Genomic DNA, 9095 nt, shown 5'->3' on the forward strand with positions numbered 1-9095 from the left:
AATCTTTGAGAACTAGGTCTCACACCTCCCTGATTCTCATCAGAACAAGGAGATGTCAGCACAGAATCTCCCATGAGTCCTCAAGTCAACATTTTCATAAAATGAAGGAGGCCGTTCAAGGGGGGTAGAAAGTTAGGTGATTGAATACAGAAAGACTGTACAGTCATGTGAAAGAGCCTGTCCCCTCCCATAAGCTCTAGGAGGCAGCAGTGTGTCCTAATCTTTGATGTGCCTCCATGGCACGCACCGCGGGGGAGGGGCTCAGTAAAGCTTTACCGAATTGAATGAACAGGCCTACCATTTTGCCTTGGGTAGCTGCACCACATTGGAGTTTCCAAACATGACTTATCTCATATTCCAACAGCTGGAAGGGGTCATGCTATCCCTGGTACTTCTTCCTTCAGCTCTCCCGATCTCAGCCTCAAAGTGGGGGAGCAGCTGGGGAACACAGCTTTTGTAATTACATCTGTTCTGTTGTTTAGCAAGTTGCATTGTAACTGTTTCTCCTTGGGTGGTGAGCTACCCTAAGGCAGGGGTCAGACCACATTGGGTCTCATTAAAATGTCTGATGAATCAGTTACATTCCTGTGGAATTACTGTTTATAAAATAAATCTAGTTCTTGACCGAGTAGAAATTTCTATAGTTCTGATGGAGACCTGCCCTACCCTGGCAGAGATTTATCAGACGTCTGCTCAGCCCCCCTCTTTTACCTACTTATCACCAGGCTGACCCAACTGTTTCCTTACCTAGGAATTTTATAACTGTCTTTGGGTCTGGTTGTAACTCATTAAAGCTTGGGAGCCATTAGTGGTTAAGTTCCAGTGTCCGTTCTGGGGAGGGCGGAGATAAGAGACATCTTCCTCGGTTTCCCAAAGCACTTCAGGCCCAGATCCCTTTGATGAGCAGTTGTGATCCTGGCCTGTACTCAATGGGAGATTCCAGTATTATCCTTCCAGTAAATTCCCCCTTCTGCTTCAGGTACTTTCCTAAGTTAAGTCTCTCTTCCTTGCAATCAATATTGCTAACTAATACACAGCCCCAATATGGGTTCATCTCTCATCTGCCTTCATGCCTATACATAGGCTATGAGGAAAAAAAATGGCAGTGCTGCTGGGAGGAGCCAGCCACTATACCTTTCCTGATCTCCAACCTCAAGTGAACCTTCAATATTACGTCTTCCATCTATCTTGAGCCAGGGAATACCTTCTCCTTCAACAAGAAAACAAAAAGGCACCAAATGGGAACCCCTTCAACATTCCAAACTCCCTGCCCTGACTCCCAGTTTGCCAGCATGATTACTCATATTTACTTGCTTCCATCTTTCCTTGGGGAAGTCCCTTGTGCAATGCTCAACAACGGGGTGCCTGGATTTCATCAACTGCTCCTCAGGGACCTGGCTCCATCTTTCATCTTCCTCTCCTCTTAGTTTTATGGTTTCAGAGTCCTTCTCTTGTCTGAAACACATACACCCCAGCCTATAAACATGTTAAATGTTGTCTTTAAAAACAGTAACTTTCCCCCATCTCCTATTTTCAGCTAAATTTCTTGAAACAGTAGCCTACGTTAACTATAGCCACTCTGTTCATTCTTTGGTCTATGACAATAGTTCTACAGCCACTTTGTTGAGCATTTATCATGTATCATATACTACGTTAAGCATTTTCTTTACATTCAAATCTAATTTTCACAAGAACTCCATAAACTAGGTGTTAGGAGATGCTTCTCCATGGGTCTTTCATGTTGCTACATATCTTGTTGAGTACCAAAAATGTGGGACCCCGCCCTCAGCAAATTCTCAGGCTTAAGCCAATTCCAGACCTTGAGCCCCACTGAATGAGGGGAGGCTGGGTTTTCTTGATGAAGGACTGTCTTAACGTTGGTGAAAACAGGTGGCAGATCTAGCCTTTACTAAATGTACCTGCAACCATTTGCCAGGGTGGCTGGGCACTGGAGAACAGGACATTGGGTGTAAACTGAGTCTAATGCTTGGAGATATGGTCTGTGCACAAAGGGGTTAACTCAGCAGACCTAAGTTGCCCAAACCCTGCACATTCCAAAAAAAGTTCATCTTTTAGGGCATAGCCCATCTTTGGCTCAACCTGGGAGATAAATTCTGAGTCCCTGAATATTTTGTCTAATTAGGGTGTTTCTGAGTGCCAGAGGCCTGGAGCCAAGCTGTACCAGTCCGACCTGTTAAGTTTATCCTAACAAAGTGAGTTACGGTGACTGCCTTTATTGCTCTGGGGGTTTGGTGTCTGAGTAGCTGAGGTCAGTTGTATGGGACTCCATGTCTATGTAACTGAACCCCAATAAAAACCCTGGACACCAAGGCTCGGGTGAGCATCTCTGGTTGGCAATAATTTGTGTATATTGTCACAAATCATTTCTGGGAGAATTACATGCATCCCTGTGCAACTCCACATGGAGAGAATGCCTGGAAGTTTGCATCTGGTTTCTCCTGGACTTTGCCACATGCACCTTTTCCCTTTGCTGATTTGAATCTGTCCTCTTTTGCTTTAATAAACCTGAGAATAAGGGGAAAGAAAAAAAAAAGGCAAGACACTGGCCACTCTACCCAGGCCATTTCTCAGGAGTGTGTCTGTAGCACGTGACCTTGAGGGAGAGGTAATGGCTCTATTTGAAACAAACTGCAGTTTACTCACCACTTACTCTAAAACAGCAGGTTCTACAAGCTCATTGTTCCCCCCTTATAATGCAACTCACTGTGTGCCTCGCATCCACTTGGCCCCTCCAGGTTGGTTCTGTAAGACTTAGGAGGCAAAAGTAACCAGTGTGTACATGATGCCCAGGCTGCTTGTGGTGCCGCGAATAAGGTCATTTGTCTCTGACATAGGAGTCTTTTGTCTCCTGCCGGCATCCATGAAACAGTAACAGACCAACTTGGTTTTTTTATATATATATTTTATTGGGGAATTGGGGGAGGGGAACAGCGCTGGGGAATCGGGGGAAGGGGAACACAAGTTGCTGTCCTTTTGTTCTTCATTCTAGTTGTGGAGGACGTTGCTTCACTGGTCCATGTTGGTATTATCATTGTGCTCTTCCCAGATGAGGCAGATCAGTCGCTGGCCTCTGGACGGCCGCTCACAGCGGCTCTTGGCAGCTCACACCAGCTGCCAGCTGCTCACGCTGGCTGCCAGCCACTTGTGGTAGTTTATGGCCGCCCACTGCAGCCTCACTGCAGCCTACGCCATCGGTGGTGACTTACGGGCAGACCAGCTCCAGGTTGAGCTGTTGAGCTATTGTTCACCATCTTAGCTGTAGAGGGAAGTGTCACTGGCCCTCATGTGGGATCCGAACCTGGACTCTGCTGCTCAAAGCTGGCATCCCAAGCCAACTCTTAACCAACGTGCCACTCAGCTGGCCTGAACTTGTTCATTTGTAAACAGGATAACCTCAAATTGCACACCTGATGGTAGGTATCATTTCCCTTTAATAGAGGAGGAAACTGAGGTTCAGTGATAGAGTATTAAATAACTTGCCCAGGATCACATATCTAGTTAATCTAAGGGGAAGGATCCCAAGTCAGGTCTGACTCCAAAGCCAGCTGCTATACAACATACTAGCCCACAGAAATTGTCCTCTTAAGATGACCGATGATTTAGTTAACAAATCAATACTTTAGTTTTTATCTTAATTACCTTAGTTTGCCTACTCAACTCTCTTGTAACTTAGCCTTCATGCCTCAGATTCTTCTAAAATTCCTGGTGCCTTCTTGTGTGTATGTTCCCAGCGTCTATATTTCCTAAGAACAATCAGTCAAGAAACTGGAAAAATGCATGAAAGTATTATAATTCTCCTGTTTGACTTAAGTGTAATATTTTCTGTTTTTTGTATGCATCTCTATTTTTAATCTAAAATGAAAAACACTTTGAATTTTGAGCCTGATTCCAATTGTTATAATTTATAAGGCATTTTATTTTAATGTTATAAACAAAACATTTGTTAGACTATACTTGATTTGTTGGTACTGTGATGCAAAATATAATTTCCCATTTCAGTATTCAGGTTGCATCTTACTTACTCTATCATGTTTTGTACTTCGCAATATTCCTTGGTCCTTAAAAAAAGAAGTATATTATGTAGAAGAATTATATGAATAGCAAAATCTATATTAACTTATTTTTTTCTAGCCAATGCTGCACCCCTTGTTCTGTTCCCCTACCCATTCCATACTGCATTAGCAAAAACATTAATGAGTGATACAGTGATACAGAAGCTGTGAATAGTGCTTCTAATGAACTTGTCCTATTTCTTGAAACAGGCATTTTTAGGCTATTTGCCAGAGCACATCTGATTGAGTGGGACGCTTGTGCGCTTGTTCTTACAGGAAACACAACCATCTTTGGAACCATACTTTTCCTGGTCTTTGGAAGCAATGATAATTTCAGTTGGCAGCAGTGGTTCAAAGGAATCGTTGAATTATTGGAAAATGGGCATTTTGTCATTTGTTGGCTATACAAACAGGAGATTGGACAATAATATTGAGTGGTACAGCAAACCTCTTGGGGGTGATACTAGGTACTCCCCTTTAACTTTTATTGTAATATTTTTACAGGGTCTTCCTAAAGGACTAAAAAGGTTTTTATCTCTTGGGGGTGGGGGGTAGGGAATCTAATGTTCACCAAAATATCCATACTCCAGAACAATATAAAGACCTTACATATTCACTTAAGTCATTATACTCCCATTTAGGTCACAGCAGAGGCAGTTCCCCTGCAACTGAAGGGTAGAACTAATTCAATGACAGAAACATATTAAATAAGAGAGAATAAAATGTTCTTCCAGAAAGAAACCCTTACATTTATGATCAGTTGATTTTCAACAAAGGTGCCAAGACCACTCAGGGAGAAATCGTCTTTTCAACAAATGGTGCTTGGACAACATACAAAAGAATGAAGCTGGACCTCTACTTTCAACCATATACAAAAATTAACTCAGGGCCAGCCAAGTGGCTCAGTTGGTTCAGAGTGTGAGCTCTGAGCAACAGGGTTGCTAGTTTGATTCCCACATGGGCCAGTGAGCTGAAATTAACCTAAGCTACCGCTGAGCTGTGAGAGCATGCGCTCTTAGCAGCAAGGTTGCTGGTTCGACTCCCACATGGAATGGTGGACTATGCCCTCTGGCAAGTGGTGACTGGACTTAGAGCTGAGCTTACGCCCTCCACAACTAAGACTGAAGGACAACTTGACTTGGAGCTGATGGGTCCTGGAAAAACACAATGTTCCCCTTCCCCAATTCCCCAACACTGTTCCCCTCCCCAATTCCCAATAAAAAGCTTTAAAAAAGAAATACAGCATACCTAATAAAAACTTGAATTTCTGATAAACAACAAATAAACTTAAAAAAAAAACACAGCAAGGGTAGGGCCAGAAAATACAAAGACCCAAAAAGCACTAGCTTGATCAGCAAAGATGGTTTCTGAACACAAAGGGGAGACTCAGCATGTGCTGGGGCCAGCAGGACAGCCAAGAAGGAGTGGTTCCAAGCCCAGACTGTGTGCTGCTGCCAAGAGAGACCTTGTAGGTCTTATCTCCAGTGACCAGCTCAATGTTGAGCAAAACTGTCTGGCATCCCGCCTCATTGCAGAAGTATCCCAAACATGGGATGAAGACATTTGGTACCTATAGTCCAATGACACAGTCCATTAAGATGCCCCATCTTGACTGAAAAATGGGAAGATGTTGAGTCTAGGAAGCAGAAGATACAACCCAGAAGAGCAAGAAGGGAAGCCGAGGTCCACTCCAGTTTGCAGAAAGAGGACTGAGAGCTCGAGGAGGGAGGTTTCCCAGGAAAAAAGTGGGGGTTTGAGATTTGATGCTATCTTTGGTAATTTGGAACAACTTCAAGGAGCAGAAAGGGCAGATAATGCAAGGAAAAAACAAAGACAGGAAATTCCAGAAAAGCAAATCGTGACAATGGCAATTGTATTACACAATATGTACATGTATCAAATCAACATGTACACCTTAAATTTACACAATATGTCAAATATATCTCAATTTAAAAAAGCAAACAGTTGACAAGAAAGGAAATATAATCACAGAATGTATAGGAAATATTTACAGTAATTTATTGCATAAAGTATGTTGGGAAAAGAGGTGAAGGGAATAGGGCTAGAAACAAAGCAGTTTCACAGCAGGATGCTCATAAATAATGTCTAAAATGAGCATATCAAGAAACAGCAATAAAGGATTTTTTAAAAAAGATTTTATTGGGGAATTGAGAGAGGGGAACAGCGTTGGGGAATCAGGGAAGGGGAACAGAGAGGTAGACAAATTGCTGTTTTTGTTCTTCAGTCTAGTTGTGGAGGATGTCGCTTCACTGTTACATGTTGGTATGATCATTGTGATCTTCCCGGGTGAGGCAATCAGTCGCCGGCCTCTGGACGGCCACTCACAGCGGCTCCCGGCAGCTCACACTGGCTGCTGGCCGCTCACGCTGGCTGCTGGCTACATACGGTAGCCCATGGCAACCCACTGCCACAGGGGCTGCAGCCTACGCTGTCGCCGGCGACTCACAGCAGCCCAGCTCCAGGTCGAGCTGTTGTTCATCATCTTAGCTGTAGAGGGCGAGTGTCACTGGCCCTCAATGTGGTATCCGAACCACAGCCCTACTGCTCACAGCTGGTGCTCCCAAGCGAGCTCTTAACCAGCTGAGCCACTCGACTGGCCCAAAAAAGGATATTTTTTAAATGAAAGCTCCAAAAGAAATGGCTAAGAGTTAAAAGCATATTCAAGGGCAGGCCAAGTGGCTCAGTTGGTTAAGAGCTCGCTCAAGAATTTGAGCTCTGAGCAACAGCGGTTTGATGCCCGGCCCGAGCTGAGTTGCCACTGAGCTGCCAAAAGTTGGCAGGATGGCTCAGCTAAAAAAAAAAAAAAAGTGTATTCAATTAGTTTGTGAAGATGAAAAGTTCTGGAGATGGATGGTGGTACTGGTTGGATAACAATGTGAGCGTACTTAATACCACTGAATTGTACACGTTAAAATGGTAACTTTTGTGTTATAAATTATCATAACAAATTTAATCACAATTTTTAAAAAAAGGAATGAATTGCTGATAACATGCTACATGGATAAATCTTGAAAACTCTTAAGTGAAATAAGTCAGACACAAAAAGGACAAGTATTGTATGGCTTCACTTATATGAGGTATCTAGAGAAGGAAGAGTCATAGAGACAGAAAATTAGAAATTACCAGGGGCTGGGGGAGAGCAGAATGGGGGAGAGATGACTGCATAATGAGTTCCAGGTTTCCTTCTGCAGTGATGAAAACATTTTGGAAATAGTGGTGATGGTTACACAACATTGTGAATATAATTAATGCCACTGAATTGTAAACATAAAAAATGGTTCAAGTGGTAAATTTTATATTCTATATATTCTACCATAATTGGAAAACAATCAATAATGTACTATACCCAAACCACTGAATACACTTTAAATGGGTAAATTGCACCCTGAGTGAATTATATATCAAAGCTATTAAACAAAGAAAAAGTTGTACATGAATGTTGAAACAACCCAAATGTCCAGCTCCATCAATGATGGATAAACAAAACAAGGTCCATCCAGAGGCTACCAGTTAGCTCAGGTGATTAGAGCACAGGCTCATAACACCAAGGTTGCTGGTTCGATTCCCACATGGGCCAAGGAGCTGTGCACCCCCCCCACACACACACACAGCTAGATTGAAGACAACTACTTGACTTGGAGCTGATGGGTCCTGGGAAAAACACACTGTTCCCCAATAAAATTTCTTTAAAACAACAACAACAACAAAAGTGGTCTATCCATACAATGGAATACTATTCATCCAGAAAAAGGAACAAAGCAGGACACAAGCTATAACATGGATAAACCTTGAAAACATTCTGCTCATGACAGAAGCCAGCCACAAAAGGACACACAGTGTATGATTCCATTTATAGTAAATATCCAGAAAAAGCAAATCCATAGAGACAGAAAGCAGTTATTGCCATGGGCTGCGGGGAGGGAAGCATGCGGGTTTCCTTTAGGGGTGATGAAAATAGTGACCACGGTAGCACATTGTAAAGGTACTAAATGCCACTGAATCGTAGTTTTTTTGTTGTTGTTTGTTTTTAGATTTTTATTGGGGAATTAGGGAAGAACAGCGTTGGGGAATTGGGGAAAGGGAACAGACAAGTTGCTGTCCTTTCATTCTTCAGTCTAGTTGTGGAGGACGTTGCTTCACTGGCCTATGTTGGTATTATCATTGCGATCTTCCCGGGTGAGGCAGATAAGTTGCCAGACACTGGACGGCCGCTCATGACGGCTCTTGACCGCTCACACCGGCTGCTGGCTGCTCACGGTAGCTTACAGGAGCCCACTGCAGCTCCACTGCAGCCTACGCCATCGCCTGCAACTCATGGCAGCCCAGCTCCAGGTCCAGCTGTTGTTCACCATCTTAGCTGTAGAGGGCACAGCGTCACTGGCCCTCCTGTGGGATCCGAACCGGGGCCCAGCTGCTCAAAGCTGGTGTCCCAAGCCAACTCTTAACCAATGCGCCACTCGGCCGGCCCTGAATTGTACAGTTTTAAATGGTTGATGTGTAACGGTTTGTGATGTATATTTTATCACAATAAAAAATTACGTATTGACTGGAAAGTGTGCACATCTTGTTTGGGGTGATGGTTAATACGATTGTATGCATTTGTCAAAACTCAGAGACTTTTCCCCAGAAGACCTGTGCATTTTACTGTATGTATAATACTCATTCAAATTAATAAAAGGAGTTGAAAGTAGTGGCCTCTAGGGAACAGGAGGAAAGGGTACAGGAAATTGCTTTTTTCATTACAAACCTTTTGTATCACTTTTTTTTTTAAACCAAGAGCATTCATTCATTTGGAAACATTTTTTATTTCTCCACTCCAATTCCAACCTACCCAAACACATTCCTTCACCCGCTGCTCCAATCCAGAGACTGAGGGAGCCAAGGAGTCGGGTGGGCTCCGAAGCTGTCGTCCAGACTGCAAGCGCCACCTGGCTTCTACCTCCTCTGTCCGCAGGGTAAAGGCAGGGTGTGCGACTTTCTGCAGGCACTGGAAACCAGATT

Source organism: Hipposideros armiger, unplaced genomic scaffold (assembly GCF_001890085.2).
Source record: "Hipposideros armiger isolate ML-2016 unplaced genomic scaffold, ASM189008v1 scaffold_799, whole genome shotgun sequence".
Lineage (NCBI taxonomy): Eukaryota > Metazoa > Chordata > Mammalia > Chiroptera > Hipposideridae > Hipposideros > Hipposideros armiger.